General features: G+C 33.1%; 1 non-coding gene and 1 pseudogene across 1 annotated transcript; one reads left to right on the forward strand and one right to left on the reverse strand.

Moving 5' to 3' along the window:
* Positions 1–1,530: 1,530 nt before the first annotated feature.
* On the reverse strand, positions 1,531–24,403 carry LOC105764700 (phenylalanine N-monooxygenase CYP79D16-like; annotated as a pseudogene).
* LOC128042694 (small nucleolar RNA R71) lies at positions 3,129–3,234 on the forward strand. The gene has a single exon (XR_008198207.1). It is a non-coding gene; the product is annotated as a small nucleolar RNA R71 (small nucleolar RNA).
* Positions 24,404–25,766: the final 1,363 nt, after the last annotated feature.

Genomic DNA, 25,766 nt, shown 5'->3' on the forward strand with positions numbered 1-25,766 from the left:
AAAATAAACAACTATTTATAGAACCATGCATGGCTAGCCGAATGGGCAACTTAATGGCTAAGAATTCAGCCATGAGAAATCATTAATTTGCTGTAGCTAAATTCGGCTGAATAGGCATGAATAAAGCATTAAAAAGTTTATTCATGCTTGGAGATAATGCATGGATTGGCCGAATCATCATGTTTCTTCACTGGATGCATTCATACATCCTTAACCTTGAAGAAAGCTTAATTCCATGGATGTGCAGCCCCTTAATTGTTCCAACATCTTCCTTGGTTGAATGGAGCTTTAAAGTGCCTTGAAAAGTTGAATGGCCATCTTGAAAATACATAGAACATGCCTGAAACGTCCCAAGGTATGTTCTTCTATAAATTCGGTCCATGAATGTGTAAATGCAAGAACATTCAACATCCCCCTCTTGCATGAATGTCCCAAGTACTTGTGCTTCCTTAAATGCCTTCCATTGAACCTCAATTTTGCATGCGTACTCCTATGCGTTGCACTAAGCCGTTCATGAACCTTGCATTAAACACATCTTCACATTCGGCTCACCTACATAAACATATGAGCAACATTAAATCACACAAAATTTAGCTGAACATGCATTAATATAATTTAGACACACTAATTAACATAATAATTAACTTATGACAAATTTAATATTATCTTAAAAGAAAAATTAAATTTGGCAATGACTAAGACATAATAAAAACTTGTAATAGCTAAGAAAATATTAATGAGCTGTAATAATAATTTCTAAATTATTTTAGATAATTAGTTTATTCCAGCAAGTAGATTTAGTGAGCTAAAAGAGCTAATAACGAGCTGAATGAGCTGAATTGAGCTCGAGTGAGCTGAAATAACTAATTAAACTAATTTAATTAATCAACTAATTTCATTCCAGCAGAATAAATTGCAAACTAAAGTAAGCTATAAACAAGCTTATGAGCTAGGAACGAGCTCATTGAGCTAGAATTGAGCTAAATTGAGCTTGATTGAACTGGATCAAGCTTGCAAGGATGGTGAGCCTCGCAATGTGAGCTGAACCATGGGCGTTCTTGGCCGGATTCGTATTAGAATGTCATAGACGGGTTACATGATCCTTGCTTTTAACCATTGAGACTCGAGTTTCCCAGGATCAAATACTCGAGATTGAATCGAACTCTTCTTTCCCTTGATAGATCCCTATTCAATATTTGCAATAGTCCACTTAATATCTTTCTCGTTTCTTTTCAAAACAATTAAGTCTAACTTGGGTGGATATGATTATAACTCTACTGATTCGAACTGAACTTTTGAACTGAATCCTTTTGAGATAATTTCCAACAAGGCCAAACATGTGTTGTCCTCATCTTGATGTGGAGAATCAGATGAAATACCTTCCAACAAATTATTTGAAGAGTTCAATATTTTGTTTCAACCAAAAGATCTGTCTCGGAGGCAGTAGAACAATCTTTAACCTCATCAGGAGATCTTAGGGCATTGGGTACAATAAAGGTCACCTATTCATCTTGAAGTCGCACGGTGAGTTCACCTTTCTGTACATCGATTATCCTTAATTTTTCCTTTCGGATATGCTAAGGATCTCTCTGCTAGTTGGAGTGGAACAATAGTCGGTTTGGCCTTACCAATACCTAATATTCTGAACACAGACGTACATATCAAGTTGATACTTGAACCCAAATCACACAAAGCCTTACCACAATAAGATTCTCCAATATTGCAGGGTATGATGAAACTTCCTAGATCCTTCAATTTAGGATGCAACCTGTTCAGAAAAGTAAGCTACATTTTGTAGTTAGAGTTACAATTTCAAATTCCCCAAACCTTTTCTTCTTAGACAGAAATTCCTTCATAGCTTTCGCATAGTTCAACATTTGCTCCAAAGCTTCCACCAACAGAATGTTGATACGTAGCTATTTCAACACACCCAACATTCTATTAAATTTAGCATCTTATTGTTGCTTATGTTATTGGAGTCTTTGAGGATATGGAGGTTGTGAAACTTTGGCTTGGACTAGACAACTCTTCCGAGGTAATATATCTGCATCTAGCGAAGTGGTTAGCTTATTAAAATTCACTAGTTTAGATTCTACCTCTTTAGAATTTGTAGAATCTGGCTTCTCTGGTGTAAGAATTTCAACTATTGGTTGATTTTTCTTTTTCTTTGAAGGTTCATCTTCAACCTCAACTTCCTTGGGTTCCAAAGTCCTTTTGCTTTATAAAGTGACCACTTTGCAATTATCCTTGCCAGGTTTTCTTAGATTCTCCGTGTCACTAGGCAAAGCTCCTTATGGTCTACTTTGAAGTCTGTTGGCTAACTACCCCATCTGGTTCTCCAAATTTCTCAAAGTTGAATCATGTTTTGCCATGTATACTTTGAATAAGTTCTCAAGATTATTAGGAGACTCAACTGGTAAAGTATTTTCTATTTTTCTTGGTACAACACCTTGGGGTTTTCCAAATTCTCCAATGTTGTTGCTTGGCCTTGAATCAAGGCAACATTTTAGCAATGTATGTTTTAACAAATTCTCCAAATTATTGAAACGTTCAACTTGCGATGGTTTTTGAAGTTGTTGATTGAAACCAAAAGGTTGATTTGATCAATGCTGCATGTAATTATTGGTCGGTCCAACTCCTTGGTTATAGCAAGAGAAGTTTGGATGGTTTCACTACAAAGTATTATAGAAGTTGGACTATAGTCCTTGTCCACTTCTATTTTTGTGTTAATTCCCTATGTAGTAAATAGACTTGGGATTTGATGGACAATTCTCGAAAAAATGATCGTCCCTACAATATACATAGCAAATAACATCAAAGTGACTTGGTGGCTAAGCTGCAACATGATTTAAACCATTAGTAGTAAACTAGTTCAACATTGAAAAGATAGAAGATACCTGAGCTGAGAGTGAAGTAAGGGCACCTACTCCATGCAATCCTGTTACTCATATTCCTGAAGTTGCTCGATTTGTCAGCCATTGGTCGTTGTTACAGACTATTCTCTTGATTATTTCGTAAGCCTTATCATAAGACTTTGATAAGATAACGCCATTTGCAGAAGCCTCTACCACTAACCTTGTGTGTGCGTTGAAACCATTATAAAATGTTTCCAACTGGATGTAATACAGAATCCTATGGTGAAGGCATTTATGTAGTAGCTCTTTGAATCTTTCCCATGCCTCGTATACGGACTCATCATCCATCTGCTGAAAAGTGGTGATCTTATTCTGCAATGTAGCATTTTTGCTATGTGAAAAATACTTTACTAGAAAGTGTTCAACTAATTCTTACCAAGTAGAAATTGAGTTGGGTGGCAACAAATTTAGTCATGCTTGTGCTCGATCTCGCAATGAGTATGGAAACAACTTCAACCTCTGTGTGTCTTCAGTTACACTGACTATCTTGAAGGAATCACTTACCTCTATAAATAATCGAAGGTAAAGATGTGGATCTTCTGTAGGCATTCCACTGAATTGACCTATTGCTTGAAGCATATGAAACATCGCAGGTTTCACTTCAAACTGCGGTGCCTCAATCTCTAGTCTCCTAATTCTCAGATATAACTCATTAAAAAGTGGCACAAGATATTGCCTTATAGCAATATCCCTATCATCAATAAGAAGGATTGGATTATGAACATTAACGGCTTTATTCCATTGAACATCATTTTGATTCTAAAGGTCCATTTCTGCGGCTTGTCTTTGGGCTAATATTTCTCATCTTGTTTATCTAAATGCCAGCTCAATTTTTGGGTCTATAGGGAGTAAATCGATGATTCAAACTATGCTCACGAAGACCTAAAAAGAAAATCACAATAAAATAAAGAATAAAGAATAAAAATATTAATTAAAAATTAATTAAAAATAAATAACCAAATTGAAAGAAATACTTTTACAAAAAAAAAAGATTAAGGCAACAATCCCCGACAAAGGCGCCAAAAACTTGTAACGTTGGGTTTTGTGCAAGTATACATAGTCATTATCACAGAATAAGTATAAGAGTTATCGTCTCCACAGGGATTGTATATGTTAATCAATATTTTTCAAAATTAACATTTAACAATTTGGTGAGAAAAATACAATAATTTCACTTGGTTGGTGTTAAGTAAATTAATTATCTAGATGCAAGTTAACCTAAATGCAAATGAAATGAATAATGCAATGATATGGTTTAGCAGCAGATTTGCAACCTTTAACAATAATAACTTTAATATGCTAGAATAGTTATAACAATTGACTTGGTTCATTTTCGTCATGCTCACAATGTTTCAGAAAATATTCCATGGCAACTCGATTTTTCATTAAATTTGAAACTAGGATTAAGTCATTTTAGAATCTTTTACTTAAAACATGCGTACTACAATGATCATATTTAACTAAGGGTTTCTTAGATTTTTTGTGCAGTAACAGGGATAGATTAGGTTTGAAACAATTTAATCACACAAATCTAAAAGTTATCCAAAGTAATAGAGCTCTCTTGATTTATTACAAATCTTTAATTTAATCGGGCTAGGATATAAGTTAAGAATGTACCTTTCAATTATTGCGTCCATTAATCATCATCTGGCTAGGATTGATCAACTAATTCTAATGCATTCAATCACATATTTACGAATGAAATGCATGCATGTTTTTAACTGAAAGCATGAACAATTGAGACACAAAACATCATGAACATAAATCAAATGAAAATTTTCAAATTGACATAATCATTTTAGCTAAATAAAATTAAGCTATCATCGTTAATCAAAAACCAACAAAGCAAATTGCAAACATGATGAACAAAAATAAAGATTAAGGAAGAAAAAAAACTCTAAAATAATTTTGGCAATCCTCCAGAAATTGATCACGATGGCTTCTTCTGATCCTCGTAATTGCTCCTTTGCAAGATGCTCCTCAAGGTGGCCAGCCAAGAGAGGATTTTCTTAAGGAATTGCTAGCTAAATGGGGGAAAATAGATGGGTTATGCGTGAGAAGGAAAGGAAAGATATGAGTGAGAGATTATTGAATGATGTGGGATGAGGGATGAATGAATAGGAAGTAAAGGGTGGTATTTATAGTAGAGGGATGGCTGAGAAGTTTTCTAAGAATAACTTTAATATTCCTTAAGGTTCTCCTTTGTTTGGCCGCCTACGAATTATGGAGAGGGGAGGTTGTTGGTTGCTTGATTCATACTTGATTTCATGTATGAATCAAGCAAGGGTTGGACGATTTCTTAGCCGATTGTTAGGAGCTAATTTTTAATTATTTTACAAGTGTAAGGATCTCTAAATAAATCTTCCAAAAGCTTATTTTGGGTTGCTCATATGCCCTTTCCGAATTGGGCTTCTTTCCCCCTCACTTGGACGGTTTTTGTGACCCAATTACTTTTCAGACTTGTTCTTCAATTAAATCAATTTTAACTGGATCAAAGTGACTTCCTTTTGACCCAATTTGCTTGCTATTGTTGTCCAACTAAGGTAGAATAAAGCTCATGTCCATGTATAATTAAAATAAGCTTCACAAATTATTAACTCCATGGTTCCACTACAACAATTAAGTACAAGAAATTGTTATGTAGCATGAAATAATTAAATTATGCACAAATTTAATACATAAAAGCATAAAATTTCATATTTTACTAACTCATGTCCATTATCTCAATATGAACAAAATTCACCTAATTAACTGTCAAATATACAGGATTAACATAATTTTTATGTAAAAAGGTGCCATAAACAACTATAAAAAAATCTATACTCACTCTTTGTTTGTTATCCTCTCAAGTAACCAACAAGTTTAGGATTGGATGTTATGCAGGAGCTCAGATTGGTTTTCCACATAATATGGTTCGAATTATTTTAATTAAGATTTCTAGACTTTTGAATTTTTGTACTAAGTTTTCGAATTTGGTTTTGTTTTTGGGTTTTTTATATGTTCGCTAGTTTTTGGGTGATCTTAAACGTAAAACTGCAAAATCATATGAATTTGACAAATTAAAATTCGATTTTCAAAACTAAAAAAACTCTGGAAATATTCACTGGAAAATTAAGTATTAAACTAAATGTTTTTCCGTAAAATGAGTAAGTTCTGCGCATGAGTTTTTCTAAATAACAATGTAAGAGTTTTGCCAAAAATTAATATTTTCAAATCACATGATTACTAAAGTTAGAATGCAATTTTTAAATATTTTCTTTGTTTTTTTAAGTAAATGTTTAAGAGATCATGCTGTGAAATATGTGTTTTCAAACTTGAGAATTTCGTGAAACTTGTATGATCTTAGCTAAATTAAGTTTTCAGATCACACAATTTCTAAGTTAGATTTTAGTTTTTCAAACGAGTTGATGTAACTTCTCCAGATTCAGCCGTAATGACTAGGCCAAGTTTGGGGTGTTACATTTAGTGGTATCAAAGTCAGGTTGTAAAACTCGAGCTGTGGTTTTTGGGATTACAATTTTTATGCATAATGTGTTTTGAAATTTCTAATTTTTAAGAAATTTTTTAGAAATCTGATGATGGTGAATTTGTGCAAAAATTTACGAAAGTTATGAAAATGTGAATTTGAGACTCTGACGCCAATCCTAGTAACTTAGTTGTACTCTGGTTATTTATACTTTAGTTAGACTGATGAACTTTAGAGATTATTGAATAAAACATTCTTTGATTTAAGATAGCTAACCACTTCTGCTAAACATTAGATTTAGGATTTTTAATAACCTAAGATAAACTTTAGACTTTTGAACTTAAGAGAAGTAAATTACGCGGTATCTATGGTCGCGGTGTGCAAGGACGTGGTGGACATTGTCAAGTGACTCACGTTTCTTCTTCCTTAATTTTTATTATTGTTCATCATGTTTGCAATTTTCTTTGTATTTTTTCATTAACGATTAATGCTTAATTTTTTTAGCTAGAATGATTACATCAATTTGATAAATTTCATTTGATTTATGTTCATGATGTTCTATGTCTCAATCGTTCATGCTTTCAATTAAAACCATGCAAGTAGTTCATTCATGAAGGTGTTATTGAATGCATTAGAATTAGTTGATCAATCCTAGCCAGATGATGATTAATGGACGGAATAATTGAAAGGTGCATGCTTAACTTAGATCTTAGCTCGATTAAATTAAAGTTTCCTATATGTGATCTTATGAAAATCTTGCATCTTTTTTGTAGTGATCAATTATTTGTGTGGCATTGTTTTGTGTAGATGGATCGTAATCAAGATCAAAATGCAATTGTCAGAGTCGTGCCTTCAGTTTTAGCTTTTGGGGTTCTTTGGATTAAAAAATAAAAAAACTAGGAAGGAAATTGCTTCTCACCTTGTGTGAATCGAGATTATAAAAGATAAAATTATATTAATAGTATTTTATATAGTGGTGACTAGCATTGTATTGATGTGATAAGGATGAGATCGATTGCCTTTTTTAATTTGTGTGATATTCTTAGTAGGAATAATTTGTTACAATCAACTAAATATGTGAATATTAGGGAGTAAATAGTTATATTTTTACATATAATTGGTCATAATGTAAGGCTTCAAGTGATTGGATCTAGATATTATAGATCAACTGAGACAATTCACCGTTACTTTAGGGTTGTATTGAAAGCTATTTTGAAATTGTATAAACTAGTTATTAGATTACCTGTGAGTCAACTCCTAGTGAAATCAGAAACAATCCAAGGTTTTATCCTTATTTTAAAAATTGTATTGGGGCATTAGATGGAACTCATGTTTGTGCATTTGTTCCACTTAGCATTCAAGGAAGATTTCGTAGCCGTAAAGGGGGGACGACACAAAATGTATTGGCTGCCATTACATTTGATTTGAAATTTTCCTATGTTCTAGCTGGTTGGGAAGGTAGTGCACATGATTCTCGTATTTTAAGTGATACACTTTCACGCCCAAGAGGATTAAGAATTCCGGAAGGTAATAATTATCATTAAATACCAAATAGTTCTATTAAGCTCATAATTTATTATATTAATTATGTTTTGTAAAATTGTAGGTAAATATTATCTTACTGATGCTGGTTATGGCATTTAAAATGGATATATTCCCCCATATTGTGGTTTCCGATATCATTTAAAAGAGTTTAGTGCTCAGGGCCCTGAAAATGCAAAGGAACTCTTTAATCTTCATCATTCATCATTACGAATCACTGTTGAACGTGTTTTTGGGATTTTGAAGAAACAGTTTTGTGTATTAGATGCTAAACCATTTTGGAATTTTCAAACTCAAGTAGATATAGTTTTGGCTTGTTTTATCATTCATAATCATATAATGGGAGTTGATCCTAGTGATTTACTTAATCAAGGATTATACGAGGAGCCTGAGTTTGATTTGATAATACTAACTCTTACGGAGTGAGAAGAAAGAGAAGAAGTAAGAGAATGGTCTACTAAGAGAGACGAAATTGCACAAACTATGTGGACTAATTATATGGTTAGAAATCTTAGGTAGGTTTAGGGCTTAGGGTTATTGTTTCTATGTTATGTATGTTTTAATATTAAAATTGTTTTGTTTTTTGTGTTAATGTTGGTTGGATAATGATATTGAAATTTTAGTTTGTTGATTTTGAAATTATTATGTCTTGAATTTGTTAGATATTGATTATGTTTTAAGCTTGTTAGATATTGAATTTATAATGTTTTAAGCTTGTTGGTTATTGAAATGGTGGACAATGACAATTATTAATGTAGAATGGGTAAGGATAACAAAGAAGGAACCTCCAAGCAATTCAGGTGGACATAACCGATAGAACATCTTTTTCTTGAAATTCTAGCAAAAGAGGCCTAGAGAGGAAATAAGCCTTCTAATACTTTCTAAGCAGTTTCTATTAATCAAGTTGCCGAAGCTATTTCTGAAAGATTTCAAGTCCAATGCGATGTGAAGTATGTGAAAAATCATTTGAGGACTGTAAAAAACCAGTGGCAGATTATATGCACAATTTGGGGTAAAAATGGTTTTGGATGGGATGATAACATGAAAATGATCACATGTGGTAGAGCGACATATGATGCATCAGTGATGGTAATATATGTGTATATATGTTAAGTATATTTCAATTATTTTTTACTTGTTATTCTAATTGTGTATAATATCCAACAAGCACACAAGAAGTATGAATAAAAGCATTGATCGTTATGATGAAATGGCTTTGGTTGTTGGCAAAGATATGGCAACAAGGAGTTTTGCCAGAACATTTGCTGACATAGATTTGGATGATGGTAACCAAGATTTAGTACCTATAGATTGCGACAATGAAGAGACTGAAGAGGTAAGAACAAAAGTATCTTCATCTAGAACATCCAAACGTGAAAGAAAAAATGTTCAAGAAAGTGTCGTTGATGAAAAAATTAAATTTGTGGATGAACAACTTGGCAAAATTGCTAATGCTTTGGAACAATTTACTACGGATAAGACACCACATCTTTACGAAGAAGTGATGTCGATGGAGGAAGAAGGATTTGATGATGACTTCCTGTGTTCTGTGTTTGATTATCTAGTGAGTCATGAATCCGAGGCCAAAGCTTTTTTAGTTAAAAGTAAGACGCATGAAATAATTTGGCTTCAAAAATTTTCTCAAGGTTGAAGATATTGATACTTTTAATGTGGTGTAATATTAGTTATGCACTTGCACAATATTGTTATTATTATGTGGTGTACTACTAATTATGCATTTGGATAATTTTATTAATTTCTAGTATTAATTGTGGTTTGGAATCTAATTTATAATTATTCAATCCTTGTTTTTATTTTTTATAACACAATTATAAATAATTTATTTGACTTTGATTTTTTCAATTTATGACGGTTAATATTATAGCTTAATAACTGAATATTATTATATATTTAATTTGATTTATTTATAAATAAATCATTGTAATATATGTAAAATATTTAAAATATAAATTTATTAAAAATATAAAATTTATTAATATATGTAAAAACACTTTTCCAAAAATATTTTCAAGAAATCACTAAAAATCGAAAATATCAAAAACAAAAAATATTTTACAGATTCATCTAAACACCGAAAAATAAATCATTTCTAAAAAGTAAATCATTTTCCGAAACCATTGTCTAGAAAATATTTTACTAGCAAACAAACTGAACCTTAATTGCATTAAAATTCAAAAATTGACGAATAAAATTTCCTGTAACAATGATGATAGATTGGAGTAGAAGATCAATATTAAGAAATTTTTTTTGTATTATTACTATTAGTATTTATTTTATTGTTTTGAAGAAATTGGATGTTTTAGTTTGTCGTAATATAATTTTATTTTAATTATTTGTAGAAAATTGATTTTTTTCCAAATTTTTAACTTATTAAATATTTTTATTTTATTTTTAAATTTTATAACTTACCTTATAAATATTGCATAAATGATGATTTGTTTCGTCATTTATTTTGAAGTAAATCTTGTTCGAATTATGTTAATATTAAGTAAAACATTTCTAACAATAATAACTCCAAAATTTAAATTTGATTTAAATGGTTCGGGAGAAATTCCACGACCACTTCTTCTTTCTACCACTTATTAATAAAAAAACATAAATTTTATTAAGGTAAACTATACAAATGTCACTAAAACTATTAGTAAGTTTATTTTTAGTCACTCAACTTTAAAAAGTTACAAAATTATCACTAAACTATTTGAAAGGTTTTAATTAAGTTACTGGGTTGTTTGGTTTTTTTAAAAAGAAAAAGTCAAACTAGCAAGTTTCAATCTATACCCATCGATGAGTAAAAGAATATACCTTGGATCTATCTCGATTTGATAGTCAATTTTAGAGATGGGAGAAGAAAGTTATTTATATCTTACTTTACAAATTTGTGACATTAAAGCTAAGAGCTTTCAATTGGTACAAACCGATAAAAAAATTATACAATAATAATTTTAAAAAATTAGATTAAACAATAATTTTATAACGATTTAAAATTAAAATACCGAAACATATAGTAGTGCACGAAACAAAATGGATGAAAGCGAGCATAATTGCTAAAGAACGATTTCCATGGCAGTATGGAAAGGAAGAAGTGCCAAGTGTCACCTACTAATATCTTAATATAGTTTAAGAAAACAATACATAAGAAGTGCGCAAGTGAGTACACCCCATACAAACACCGAAATAAGCTACAACAGGAAATACATATTATGGATAAAAACAATTTCATTAGAACCAAGCCACAAACAGGTCCCCTTGTCAAGCCCCATCTTCGTCAAGGAGTTAGTCACTGTATTTCACTTTCAGTTGAAAAAGAGTAGACATGGGGTGGCAATCGTGGCTTTGCAACAGCAAGCAGTGGTTTAGCCAGAAAGGGAACTCCCCTTCCTGGACAAAGATCAACGGTTCCCTGGTTAGTCGGGATGCTCCAATCAAATCCTTGCAATGGCCTCGCAAACATCATGGTAGTCATCGAGCTTCCAAGCACCACTCCGGGGCACCCTGTCCTTCCTCTACTGAATGTAAACAACCGCAAATCTGGCTCTGCAAGCACCACTTCGCCTATATTACAATCCTAGAGGTGACGTTCTGGCTTGAACTCGCATGGCTCGTCCCAAACTTTAGGGTTTCGACCAATCCCAACCCGATTAATTATCACATGGCTACCCTTAGGGATGAAGTAGTCGCCCACTGTTGCATCAGTCACGGACGTGAGGAGGGTTAAATTGTGCAATGGGATGGAGTCTAAAGGCTTCTCTGGCGCGTGCCTTAATATAGTTAAATAATGGGAAATATTAATTCTTGTACTAACCTATCTTTTCCAACCACAGTATCTAATTCGTCTCTGGCCTTTTGTAGCGTCTCTGGGTTATTTAACATCTCCGCAAGTGCCCATTCTAAGTTATTTGATGGATTATCCACTGCTGTAATCATAATTTCCTGAAAATTAAGTTGAAATAAAAAGATCATCAATATCTAGGGTTGATTTTCTATGATACCACGTGTATATTATATCATATTTATGTTATTTTCATGTCTTAGTATTCAATTTTTAATAAAGTGTAACATGTTGGAGGCTTATATTTTGTTCAAAACAATTAGAGTGAAGGAAAGACGTACATTAACTTCAGATTTGATCTCGTCCGCGGACAGTAGTGGGGTACCACTGTCATCAGTCAAAGAAACAAAAACATCAAGCAAGTCTTGAGATTCATGTTTCTTGCCATCTCTCTATTGTTGAATCCTGTCTTCAATAATGGGATTGTTATATTTCTCTAGAACCCTAGTTGCGTCCTCCACGATTTTCTCATGCCCCTCCAGGCCAAGGCCTCTCAAAAATGGCAAGTAATCGGATATACAAAAGGAATAAAGATGAATGACAAAAGCGAAAATGGCGCCGATGTATTCTTCTTCCTCAAAACCAGGTCCACCATCTGCTTTCCCTTCTCCCAAGTATCTTCTATTAAAGATCAACTTCCTCGTCACATTGCAACAATAGTGTTGGGCAACCAGTCTTAAGTCTTCAAGGCCGCCTTCATCACCATTTTTCCATCGGTTAAGTACGTAAAGAACGAGGCTATCAGCTTCTTCAACTCTTTTCTCGTGAAGCCATCGATGTCTTTCCTGTGAAAGCATCACACTAACCATAACTCTCTTCATTTTTCTCCACTGATAAGTCCCTTTTGAGAGGACATTAGTGGCCATGGTAAGGGATATTGAAGCAAAAATAGTATCCTGTTTTCTCAAGAATTGGAGACTGATTTCAGTACAAGTGACGGGAATCACATGAACGTGTTGGCACATAATTAAATTAATCTTGCACAAATAAATTATGAAAAGTTAGAAGAGTGAAGAAACTTGAATATGAAGAGTGAAGAGACTTGAATATGAAGAGAGAATAGACTTGAAGATGAAAAGTTACACACATTATGAAGAGTGAAGAGACTTGAATATTTTCCTTCTCAATCCTTGTGGAAAGCAAGAAGACCATTACAAATTATTCACTCGGATCTTTGTGGTCCAATGACAGTTTCATCTTTGGGAGGTAATCGTTACTTTATCTCTTTCATTGATGATTACTCAAGAAAGTTATGGGTGTATTGTGTAAAAGAAAAATCAGAGGCTTTTCAGAGATTCAAAGATTTCAAGGCAGAAGTGGAGAATTTTACTGAGTTGAAAATTAACACCTTACGGACAGATCGTGGAGGTGAATATTTTTCAAAAGAATTTGAGAAATATTGCCAAGATAGTGGCATCCAGCATGAAACGACAGTCCGCCATACACCTCAGCAAAATGGTATGTGTGAAAGAAAGAATAGAACAATTATGGAAATGGCTAGATATCTTCTTAAGAAGAAGAGGTTATCAAGAAGATTTTGGGCTGAAGCTATTTCATGTGCAGTTTATCTTATCAACAGATCGCCGACAAGAAGCTTGGAGAATTGCACACCACATGAGGCGTGGTATGGTACAAAGCCTAGTGTTCGTCATCTTAGAGTATTTGGGAGTGTTGCTTACTCTCATATTCCAGATGCAATGAGAAGCAAGTTGGATGACAAGTCAGAGAAATACATTTTCATTGGCTATAGTGAAAGAAGTAAGGCATACAAGTTGTACAATCCGGTGACAAAGAAGATTGTGATAAGCCGAGATGTTTGGTTTGATGAAAATTCCATGTTTGAAGATATGGAAGTTGAAAAGGAAAATTTGCCAATTTTTCCTTTTGAACTTGAAGAAGAAGAAGAAGAGGCAATAATTGAGAATGTTGAAGATGATGCTCAAGCAAGAAATCCTCCTGTTTCCCCAAGTTCTTCATCAAATTCTTCTTCACCCAGCCCGATCCAAAAAACGAGAAGCATCCAAGAGTTATATGATGTAACTGATGAAGTTGTGCAAAATGATGCTATATTCTTTGCCTTCTTTACAGGAGAAGATCCAATTTCTTTTGATGATGCATATCAAGAAGAAATATGGAGGAAAGCCATGAAAGAAGAAATTTGCTCAATTGAAAACAATGATACATGGGAGCTTACAGATTTGCCGCCGCACAAGAATTCAATTGGAGTCAAATGGGTGTACAAGACAAAGATGAATCCAAATGGCTCTATCAACAAGTACAAGGCAAGACTGGTTGCAAAAGGATACAAGCAAAAGGAAGGAGAAGATTTTACAGAGGTATTTGCTCCAGTTTCAAGACTTAAGACAATTCGGTTACTTGTTTCTCTTGCTGCCTAAAAAAAATTGGAAAATGTTCCAAATGGACGTAAAATTTGCATTTTTGAATGGTGTTCTCAAAGAAGAAGTCTACATTGATCAACCACTAGGGTTTGTCAAAAAAGGAGGAGAAGAAAAAGTTTACAAGTTGAAGAAAGCTTTGTATGGGTTGAAGCAATCACCCCGAGCTTGGTACAGCCGCATCGATTCTTATTTTCAGAAGTGTGGATTCTAGAAATTTCCATATGAGCATACTCTCTACATCAAAGACAATTCTCAAGGAAGATTCATGGTTGTAAGTCTCTACGTTGATGATCTTATTTTCACAGGAAATGATGTGAAGATGTTGAAAAAATTTCAGCACTCAATGATGGCAGAATTTAAGATGATAGATTTGGGACAACTTCATCATTTTCTTGGCATTAAAGTTCATCAATCCGAGAAAGGAATTTTTATTTCACAAGAGAGCTACGCAAAGGAAGTTCTAAAAAGGTTCAAGATGGAAAATGCAAATCCAGTCTCTACTCCATGCATTACAGGTCTGAAGTTATCTAAAGAGGGTGAAGGAAAGCTAGTCAATTCCACCATATTCAGAAGTTTGGTTGGAAAGTTGATGTATCTGACTTCGACAAGGCCTGATATCGTGTATGCTATTAGCTTGGTGAGTAGATTCATGGAGAAACCTTACTCCAATAACTGGGAGGCTGCTAAGAGAATATTGAGATATGTGAAGGGAACCATTGATTATGGAATTTTCTATAAAGCTAATACATTAGTTGATCTCATTGATTATACGGATAGTGATTTAGTAGGAAGCATTGATGATAGCAGAAGCACTTCTGGTTATGTTTTTCACCTTGGTAGTGGTACAGTTTTATGAAGCTCAAAGAAACAATCAGTTGTGGCACTTTCGACTACAGAAGCTGAATATATCGCTGCATCTTATGCAGGATGTCAATTGATTTGGTTACGTGGAATTTTGGAGAGTCTTAAGCAGAAGCAGAGCAAGTTAACAATTTTGTTTTGTGACAATAGTTCTACTATTTCGGTCACAAAAGATCCAGTTATTCATAGAAGGACAAAACACATTCGCATTCGATATCACTTCTTGAGGGAACTAGTGAATAGTGGTGATGTTCAAGTCGAATATTGCAAGACGGAGGATCAGATGGCTGATATCTTCACAAAGCTGCTAAGTGGACAAGTCTTCAAGAAAAATGTTGAAAGGTTGGGAGTTCAAAGCAAGTTTAATTTAAGGGAGGCATTGTTGGCACATAATTAAATTAATCTTACACAAATAAATTATGAAAAGTTAGAAGAGTGAAGAGACTTGAATATGAAGAGTGAATAGACTTGAAGAAGAAAAGTTACACACATTATGAAGAGTGAAGAGACTTGAATATGAAAAGTTACACATATGCATGAATAGTCGCAACTCCTAGCATTTAGTGATATAGATGAATAGTCACATACAACTCCTATATAAAGAGTTGTATGTGATGAAGAATTATTATTATTTTGTGTGATTGAAATAAAAATTTTATTAGAAAGAATTTTATTTCTTCCATACAAAATTTATTTCTCTTCTCCATTATATTCTTTATCATTTTCTTTGTTTTATTTCTCCAAATATTATCAATCTTCTACAGAACGTTTCCCAGACGAATACAAGCAATCTCGGTGTTCATTTCTTTCATGACACTGTGTATCCAATGAGACCGAAGTTTTCTTCTTGTTTATGATTAATTCAGGGAGGTTTCCTACAATAGGCCATGGTTTAGGGCCTGGCAGAAGAGAGGGCTACTCAGGCTTTTGGGCACGCTGCCATTGAATCTTAAAGAGGTAAAACATAGCAAAAGTGAAGAAAACAAGTAAGGTAGAGTAGCTTAGCATTGTTGTAAATGGAGCGATGAACATAGAGCAACATATTTCCATGGCAAATTGAAAATTAAGACCAAGCAAGATACCCATATTAGATTTCCTTGACAATATATATACATACACGTATACAGATACATATATCCAATTTTTCATATGGAGGCTTGCATGGATTCAAGTGAAGTAAAATATACAAGAGACGTAAACTTACACCGATATAATTAATATCTATATAATCTTTTATCCTAATGATATTTTAACAAATTATAAGTACGATTTTTTTCAACAAATTAATGTACTATTTGATAAAATAATTCTACATGTTGTACATCAGAATTAATTTGATATTTTATATCATATCATTTAGAATACATCTTTTATAAATAATTATTGTCATTAGCCAGTCAGTTGTGTGACTAAGGGATGTTAATAAACTTCATCAAAGGTGATTGTCAAGTCTCTTCCAAAACAAAAGAGAAGATTATAGAAGGGGTCAGGATCTTTGATAATTGTTATAAGGTTTTACAGTTTGTTAAATGTAACAAAGCAAGTGTCTTTGAGTTAGAATTGCGGCATGAGAAACTTGGTCATGTGCATTATAAAGTACTTCAAAGATTGATCAAGTTCGAGGCTATCAGGGGTATTCTTAAATTGAATGGTATGTTCCTAAAGTTTGCAACAGTTGTTTGAAGGGTAAGCAACATAGGGAGAAACATCAAAGAGTCACTCAAGGCCAAACATCCAAGAAACTAGATCTACTTCATATGGTTTTTATTTGAATTAAGCTTACAAAAAGAATCAGTGGCAAAAGATATGTGCTAGTCTATGTGGACGACTATTCGAGTTCACATGGTTGAAATTTTTGAGAGACAAATCAACCACCTTTGAAAACTTTAGGAAGCTGTGCAAGACCTTGATAAATGAAAAGGGTCGTGTCATTGGAATAATCAAAAGAATAAGAAGTGATCATGGAATGGAGTTTGGAAATGAAGATTTCAATGTTTATTGTGAGGATGAAGGAATCAAGCATAAGTTTTTTACTCCAAAGACTCCTAAGTAGAATGGAATCATAGAAAGAAATAATAGGGTGCACCTAAGGCCAAACACTCAAGTCAACCCTAGAGAGTTGTGGAAGGGTAGGAAATTAAGTGTGAAATACTTTCATGCCTTTGGAAATACCTATTTTATCTTGAAGGATCACGAGCATCAAGGGAAATTTGATAAAGGTGTGTTTTTAGGGTATGCCACAAACAGTAGAGCCTATAAAGTCTACAACAATAGGACACAAAAAGTAATGGAGTCCATCAATATTGTGATCGATGATGAAGGTTCATGTAGAAGAAATCAGATTGAGGATGATTCTTTTAAATCTTCAATGGAGGTTGTAGTGCCAACTTTTAGTGACCACTCATAGATGAATGTTAGACATATTAATGAGGGTAACAAAGATAAAGGTGAAACTGAGAAAGAAGATTAACATGATGGATTTGACCAATATGAACCCTCTTTTAAAGTAAAAAAGAATCACTTTGCAAGTGATATCATTGGTGACATTCATGATGGTGTTCGAACAAGAAGGAAGCATAAATAAAACTATAGAGATACGGTAAGGTTTACATGTTATGCATCACAGTTTGATCCTAAACATATCGAAGAAACATTGAAGGATCAAAAATGGATCCAATCCATGTAGGATTAGCTTTAAAAATTTGAGAGGAATGAAGTTTGGAAACTTGTTCCTAGACCTAGTGATTGCAACATCATTGGCACAAAGTGGATCTTCAAGAACAAGATTGATGAGTAGGGGAACATAACTACAAACAAAGCAAGGCTGGTTGCATAGAGATACACTCAAGAGGAAGGAATGTATCAAATGGATGTTAAAAGTGCCTTCCTAAATGGTTACTTGAAGTAGGAGGTATATGTGGCACAACCAAAGGGTTTTGAAGACCCTACATGTAACATCCTATACCTGTCTCGGTCGTCAAGCTCGAACACCAGGATGCCACACCATGATCTCACATCATACATAGTACAAATGAGCTCATTATTAAAGAAACATCTTCCATTTTAGCATTTATAAAAATTTTAAGTCAAACTTACTCTAACCATCATTAATACATGATAGACATACAACAAATAGCCTTATAACAATAATTAAACATACATAGAGACCATTTAGCCAAATTCCAAAGAAAGTCACGCAGGTATTGATACTAAAACAAAGGTATCGATATTTCCTTTAGATGGTATCGATACCAATTGAATAATCGATACCAAAACAACATTCTGTTTCTCATATAAAAATCAAATCCTAGAAAATATTGGTATATTTGTTTAAGTATTGATTAATTTACCCCGAGTATCGGTGCTCGTGTCAGGGTATCGATACCAAATGTCAATACTAACTTCCTGCACAATGAAATATAACAGAGGTATCGTTTTTAAAACTCGAATATTGGTACCTCTGCTCTAGACAGTAAAAATTCAGCATATTTAAGCATAGAAGACATTCCAACACAAGTCTATTCAACATGCATCTTATACTATATCAAAGAAAAGCCAAAAAAAACTATAATAAAAGTTTTAAACATCGAAAATAAATTCGAGCAATAATCAACATATCACAATTCAAATCTTTAAATCCTGAGAACAAATAAGCTATAGAAACATCCAAAATATCATGGCAAATACCAGCAAAAAGTCTACCACATTACCTTTATTTCCCAAATCTTAAACACATAATAAACACCTACTAATTAACGTAAAAAACTTGCTTGGATCACCTCTCAGAACCTCACCGCTCGCACCATAACTCTACTAATCTGTAATGGATTAAAAGGAATGAGTAAGATTTACAAGATCAGTGAATGCCTACCACAACTACTATGAAAACATTTCATCAAGCATTAGCGAAACATCCATTTAACATAATTACAACATCTCAACTTTATTTTCATATTACTTGTTCATGCATCTTTTAATGATTCATTTTCATAACAATCATATATCATTTAAGCATACACCACAATACTCATAAACATATTCATTGATAATTTAACACTTGAGCTATGAAACGTAAAAGTAGGCTCTATCACCACTCATCAGATACACGGGTCTCCAACACACCAAAAGGCTCATAGAGTCGAACATATCCCAAAAAGTGAAGCATATAGCTAATGCTCTCCATCACACCAAACATGTTCTATTAAATAGATATTAGCTCACATTCCTTTATCTCTCCAATATGTCCCAGGGCCTCAATATCCAAATCACATGACATATATAGGTAAGTACTCACAATCCTATGGGATGCCAATTATATCCAATAGTCTTAAGGTTCACAAGCCCAAATATCTGTTATTAGCACACATATTTACTTTCCATTCACTGCACTTTATCTTTGCATAATCACATTATAAGAGCAACATATTCACTGTCATATGGCACGTATATCATGCCTATAATTCACTCTTTCACAATAGCCATCATAAGCTTATTACACATATCACAAGGTCACATTATAATCCACAAATTCACAACACATTTTCACATATAAATTCATGGGTATGAGAAAGCTTACACTCAAAATTTAGAGTAGGGGTTTAGGCTACTACTAAATTCTCAATTAATGCATTGAATCATGTCCACAAGCAGCTATTCTAAACACTCACGAATACGCTTTCGTTGAAATGCCAAAAGCTCAAACTAGCATTTTCTTAGCTCGTAGAAGGTCCTAATGAATCCGAAGCTTCAACCCAATAATTTACACAATAGCATAATCAAAAATTAGCTAAGGATTCACCTTAAACAATAAAAAAATAAGCCTAAGCTAAATTCTCATGTAACTGAAGCTTTCGACATAACAAACTTGAAATTCAATTATCTCACTCTATACTCAATCATTTTTCTTAAAATTGATTCCATTGATCTAATTATTCACCTATGATAGATTCTCAACCTTTAAACAATACAAAACTACCCAATTCATGGTATCAAAAATTTTCTACAAGTTATGACTATTTTTACAAAAATTCATTAAAACCCAAGGAATTTTTAACGAAACATCAGAATAATTTTAGAAACCTTTTAATCTCATCACAACTTGTGTGGTATATTTTGTGTTACCTATGTGGAGTGATCTACTAAGCCTTTGCGGTGTATTCTGTATTTATCAGTGTAGAGAATCCTGTAACATCTATGTGGCATAATCAGTGATGTTTATGTAGCATAATCTGGATAATCACCTTTGTGGTAAGATTTGGGTAAGTTCTAATACTTCTTCAATAGTTAATTCTATGGTAGGGATCTGATGAGTCTAAAGATAACTTGGCTTGTTTAGTTTTGAGATAAATGGAATGAGCTTTAAATGGTGTTTCGAGAAATTAATATGCTTCTATACTACTAAAGAGGGAATCTGCCAGAGTAGTCTGTTAGTACAAGATATTGGCGTATTCGTATCTACGATTATGTAATGATAAAATCTGAGCTACCTAGTATCTGACATACCTAAATGGTTTTCTGTTTCGTTTAGTAGTCATAAGGAATCTAAGTCATTTGTTAAATTGGGGGTTCTCATGTTATGTAAAATAGGCATCCGGAATTAATTCAAGATATGATCTAATTGGTAGTCTAATGGTTATCAAACTAGTATGAGATTCCGCCAAATGTAAGATTAGTAAGAAGTTCATCATATAAGATCAGTTAGTTAAATGATATACTAAAGAATGGTATCTGTGAATACCCATCATGGGGAAAGATATTCAACATTTGTTAGAATAAGAATATATATATTGTAACTCCCTCATCCTGATCCAAATTTTTGAATCTGGATATCTCGTGTTACTATAAAAAATCACTTAGCAAAATAAAAAAAACCACCGACGTATACCCCGTTTTAAAACATATTTTTTATATTTTATTAAATCTCTCAATATTAAAGATATAAGAAAAGCACGTAAGGTTACATCAGTTACAACTTATTACATCATAAAATTTTGCTAAAGACAAACTCTTTAAGGCATAATCCTACTATACGCCATATTCCTCAATTGTCCTCTGTAAGCATAATAACCCTACTTGCTGCTTCTTCTCTAGCGTATTCTTGGTGGTGTCCCTCTGGGTGTACTAATTCTTACAATACTTGAAACATGAACAAAATGCCTATAAGTTTACACGAACTTAGTGAGCCTGAATACAAAATACCTTGAAGCCTTTTTTAAATGAAATATTCATCATGAATATTTAGATTATCGATCTGCGTTTGGTGAACACCATCATAATGTTGGATATATATACACATATACGCCATCAACCATATTTATTATATCGACTCTCATTTTACTACTTAGTTAACTCTAGATCTTACCAGACAATAACTACATCTTCTCTTCTCCTAAAACAATGGAGATACTTCTCAAAAGGATATTTATATAAAGCCCACTTTCTACGATTTTACCCTTCAACAAAATATATCCTTATATTAGAATGGTTGTTCACAGATACTCTCTCTCTTGGCGGATACCACTTATAGATCTTACATTTGGCGGATTCCTACATTGAGTTTGATACTTACTAGACTATAAAATAGACCATATTCTGACTCAAACCCAACACATGCTCATACTGATAAAGGAATGTTCCATATTATACAAATGAATTCCAAATGAATTCCAAATGTCTATGTTACATAACATAAGAATGCCCAGATTGACAATAACCTAAATTCAAAATATCCTTAGGAAAAGACATGATACTACTCAAATATGATAGATACCAGATGAATCAGATTTTAGTCTTATATAGCGTAAACAAATTCAAGCTAATGAGAACCTATACCTTTCATAACATGAACACGCCTATATCCTATACTGATAGACTCTAACGGATTCCCTTTTTTGGAAATACAGAAACATACTTTCATTTAAGAATCATCTCTTTTAGAAAAAATCAGTTTCATCACAAGACTAATCATATCCAGTTAATTTCAGACATATCAAATATTTACCCTAGATTCATTTATCGAAGAAACCTAAGTATTTACCACAGAGGCAGATAACCAGATTCTGCCACGAAGGTATTCCCTGATACATTACATAAGCGTTTCATAATTTACCACAAAAGCAACACAAGATACTCCACTAAGGCTTAGTATAACACGCCATTCAGGAAACAAATAGAATTAGATGTTTATTGTCACAGTGGAATTTCATAGAAAGCGTCATAGGTTTCTCCTTCATGGACTTATACATATCTTCATGTCATGATCTATCAGTCTAATCTTCATCTTACTAGATTCAAAACCATGAATGTATTCATTATTATAGAATGCCATGGCTTTCTACCACATGAACTTACGCATCTTCACATTGTGCTCTGCTAATCTGGTTCGCAACATAGCTGCCCTACCGGAGGCATCACAAATGAATGTTTTACTCAGTAGTTACTTGCCTATATTTATTTGAATAGCTGAATGGTTCTTACTTTTTCATATAAGATCTCATAAGCATAATTACCAATCATCTAAGATGAGATCAACTTACATGTTACTAATTGAACAATTCACATACAGAAGATAAGATGGAGACTCACCTGATACTCACATAGACTGCAACTTGGAGTTCTAAACTTAAAAATCCCTATCGGACCAGCAACAACAACTGCTTAAAGAACATAAAACCACCATTAACACCCGTTTAAAAATAAATGGTTAACATCTTAATTATAGATGAGCCTCATGCAGGGTTTCTTATTCATAACTCACTGTTCATATGCTTATTAATATTCTTATTCTTTCAAAAACTTATTGGTGGAACATCCACCCATTAATTAAAAACCCATAGCTTCCAACTTAATAAAGGAGAAGAAACATATAAGTTTAAGAAGAAGAACCAAAGATTAGTGTTAAAGGAAGAAAAGTCTTCTAGACAAACCCTTCTCACCATATATATATCAAGTTCAGTTTAGTGAAACTTGACAAGTGTTGATTGTATCTAGAATTTGTCGTAATAAATGACCTACAAAATCCAGCTGAAACATAAATGAGAGTCCTGTAAAATTTTTATTTGACTTAACAATTCAATTAACTCCTAACCATATCACATTACCAACCTAGTTAGCACAGTGCTTAGGGAAACTAGGTGTACTATACTTTTTATGGTAAACTACAGAAGGTTTACTTTCAGTTTGTCAAATTCTTTCTTTAATTGAATAATACTATGAGAACTAAATCTGAAGTACTTATATGGGCGAATACTCTACTTTCCAAAACATTAATTCACCAGATGTTAAAAGTTGGTGAACTAACTATTAGAGTGCGTTAGAACAAAAAACTTCATTTCTGCATGCCTTCTATTCAAATTAGCCTGGTTGAGATGTGACATATATATATATATATCATCTGATAAGATTTGTGGTCAGCCAAGAAAAGAATTGAGAATTGTTACATTAACAATGAAAGCTGGCGTACAAGAATATATTTTATATTATGAAAGTACCTACCAAAGATAGAGGTGTGATCCAAATTCTTCAAGATGTGGAGTTTAACTAGAAAAGCTTCAAGGTATTCAGTGATAAAAACTCATTAAGTTCACATGAACTTACAAGTGTTTGTTCATGTTTCAAGTCTTGCTATAAGAGTGAGTTCACCAGGAGGGGATCAAGCTAGGAGTACGCCAAGATAACAGCGAGTTGGGCGAATATGCATACAAAGGACATCTTAGGAGTATGGCGTATTGTATAACACGCCTTAAAGAGTCTATTTTTAATAAAATATTATGTTGTAGGTTGTACAGTGACTAATAAGTTAATGTAATTACTGGATATTCTCTTTTACATCAAAGAATGGTACATAAGTATTATGATGTAAGTTAAGAAATAGTTTATGTTTGTTGCATAAAATTTGATGAAGTGTTTAAGTGTTGTAACACCCGGTCTCCGGATTCGGTGATTCGGGTCGAGTAGAGGGTGTTACACCCTACCTACTCTTGTGTAATAAAATTAGGAAAAGCTACCTTGAAACGATTAGCAATAACCTTCTTGACCAATTTGTAGAGAATAGAGCACAGACTGATCAGTCGAAATTGAGAAAAGTTTTCAGGATTCGTAACTTAGGGATGAGAACTATCAGAGTATTATTCAAGTCCGGATCAATGGCTTTACCTACAAACACCATTTTGACCCACTCACAAACATCATTACCAACAACATCCCATTGATTTTGAAAGAATAAAACATAGAAGTCATCATTGCCCGGGGCCTTCAAAGACGCCATGTCAAATAGTGTCAACTTAATTTCTTCATTCGTGATAGCCTTAATTGTAAAAACAATGTCCGAAGAGTTAAGACGAAGAAAAATACCAGATAAAGGCCTATTCATGCGCTCCAGGGCTTCTCCATGGAGTTTCTGAAAGAAACCAACAGCCTCAACTTGAAGAGTATCCTAATCAAAGGGCTATTCATCGTTACCAACCTCTAGAGCAGTAATACAATTTAACGTTCTCCTCTCAATCGTATGAATATGAAAATTTTAATATTATGATCACCAAAATAAAGCTAGCCACAACAAGCCTTTTGCTTCCATAACAATTCCTTATGATTGAAAACACTCTCCAAAATTGATATACATAGGGGCCAATGCAAATAGTCGACTGGTACAATACAATAATTAATATCCTTTTTTTTTTGAAAAATATTTAAAATACATTTTAAATAACATAATATTTTGTGGCAATAAAAAATAGTGTACAAATGATCAAACCAACCTTACGAGCTGAGATTTTATTTTTGATTAACAAATGTGGATAATAAAATTAATACTTTACTTTATTCCTTGTAAGATCACTGTGTTTCTCTTTCTTTCTCTTTCATTTACTCCCTAAATAAGTAGACTTAAAGGTGGCAACCGTGGCCTTGCAATGGGAAGAAATGGTTTAGCCAAAAATATTAAGACCAACGTTGTCCAAGCATTGAGAATTGATGGTTGAGACCAGTCACTTGATCAGTTAAGATCTGATCAAGACGTTGGGATAACCTGAATGTTTTATCGATTTATATGACTTTAGCCTTTTTATGTGATGTTTCCATAAAAAAAATGAACTTCTAGAACCTAATTTATGGATGAGATTTATTGTAAATCAAAGTCATGGTTCAATTTGGAATTTTAAGGAAGTTGAGATTTACTTAAGTTTGTGGATGAGACTTGTGCTTATCCTTTGTACGTATCTTGGCAGATTTATGGGTTGATTTTAAGGAGATTAATTGTACTTTATTTTGGGATAATTATTAGAGGTAATTCAAGAAGATATATTCAAATTAAAATTGATGGATTTACTTTATCAAGACTATTTGAAAAAGATGTCGATTTTAGCCTATAAATAGACTACTTGGTATTTTTGCACTCGTGTTAGGCTTTTATTCGAGTTTATACTTGATGTAAGCGAGGTTAGTTGGGGTGAGTGATTTGTAATAATTGGGGTTAGTGTTGGGGTTGCAATTACTTCTTTGTGTAAGGGTAGATTGGGTTTAAACCAATAGGTAATATAAAAGATTGTTGAATAAGAATCATTCACTAAACAAATCTTGGCAAAGTAGAATTATTTCCGAACTGCATTAACAAATTATCGCATGCAAAATCTCTTATTACTTTCTCTATTTTGGTTTTTGTTTCGTTGTCTGTTGAATCCTGTGACAAAACACATACTTGAGTAGTCTGGTTAAAATTACAACAAACTGATTTTTTT

Source organism: Gossypium raimondii, chromosome 7, assembly GCF_025698545.1.
Source record: "Gossypium raimondii isolate GPD5lz chromosome 7, ASM2569854v1, whole genome shotgun sequence".
Taxonomy (NCBI): Eukaryota; Viridiplantae; Streptophyta; class Magnoliopsida; order Malvales; family Malvaceae; genus Gossypium; species Gossypium raimondii.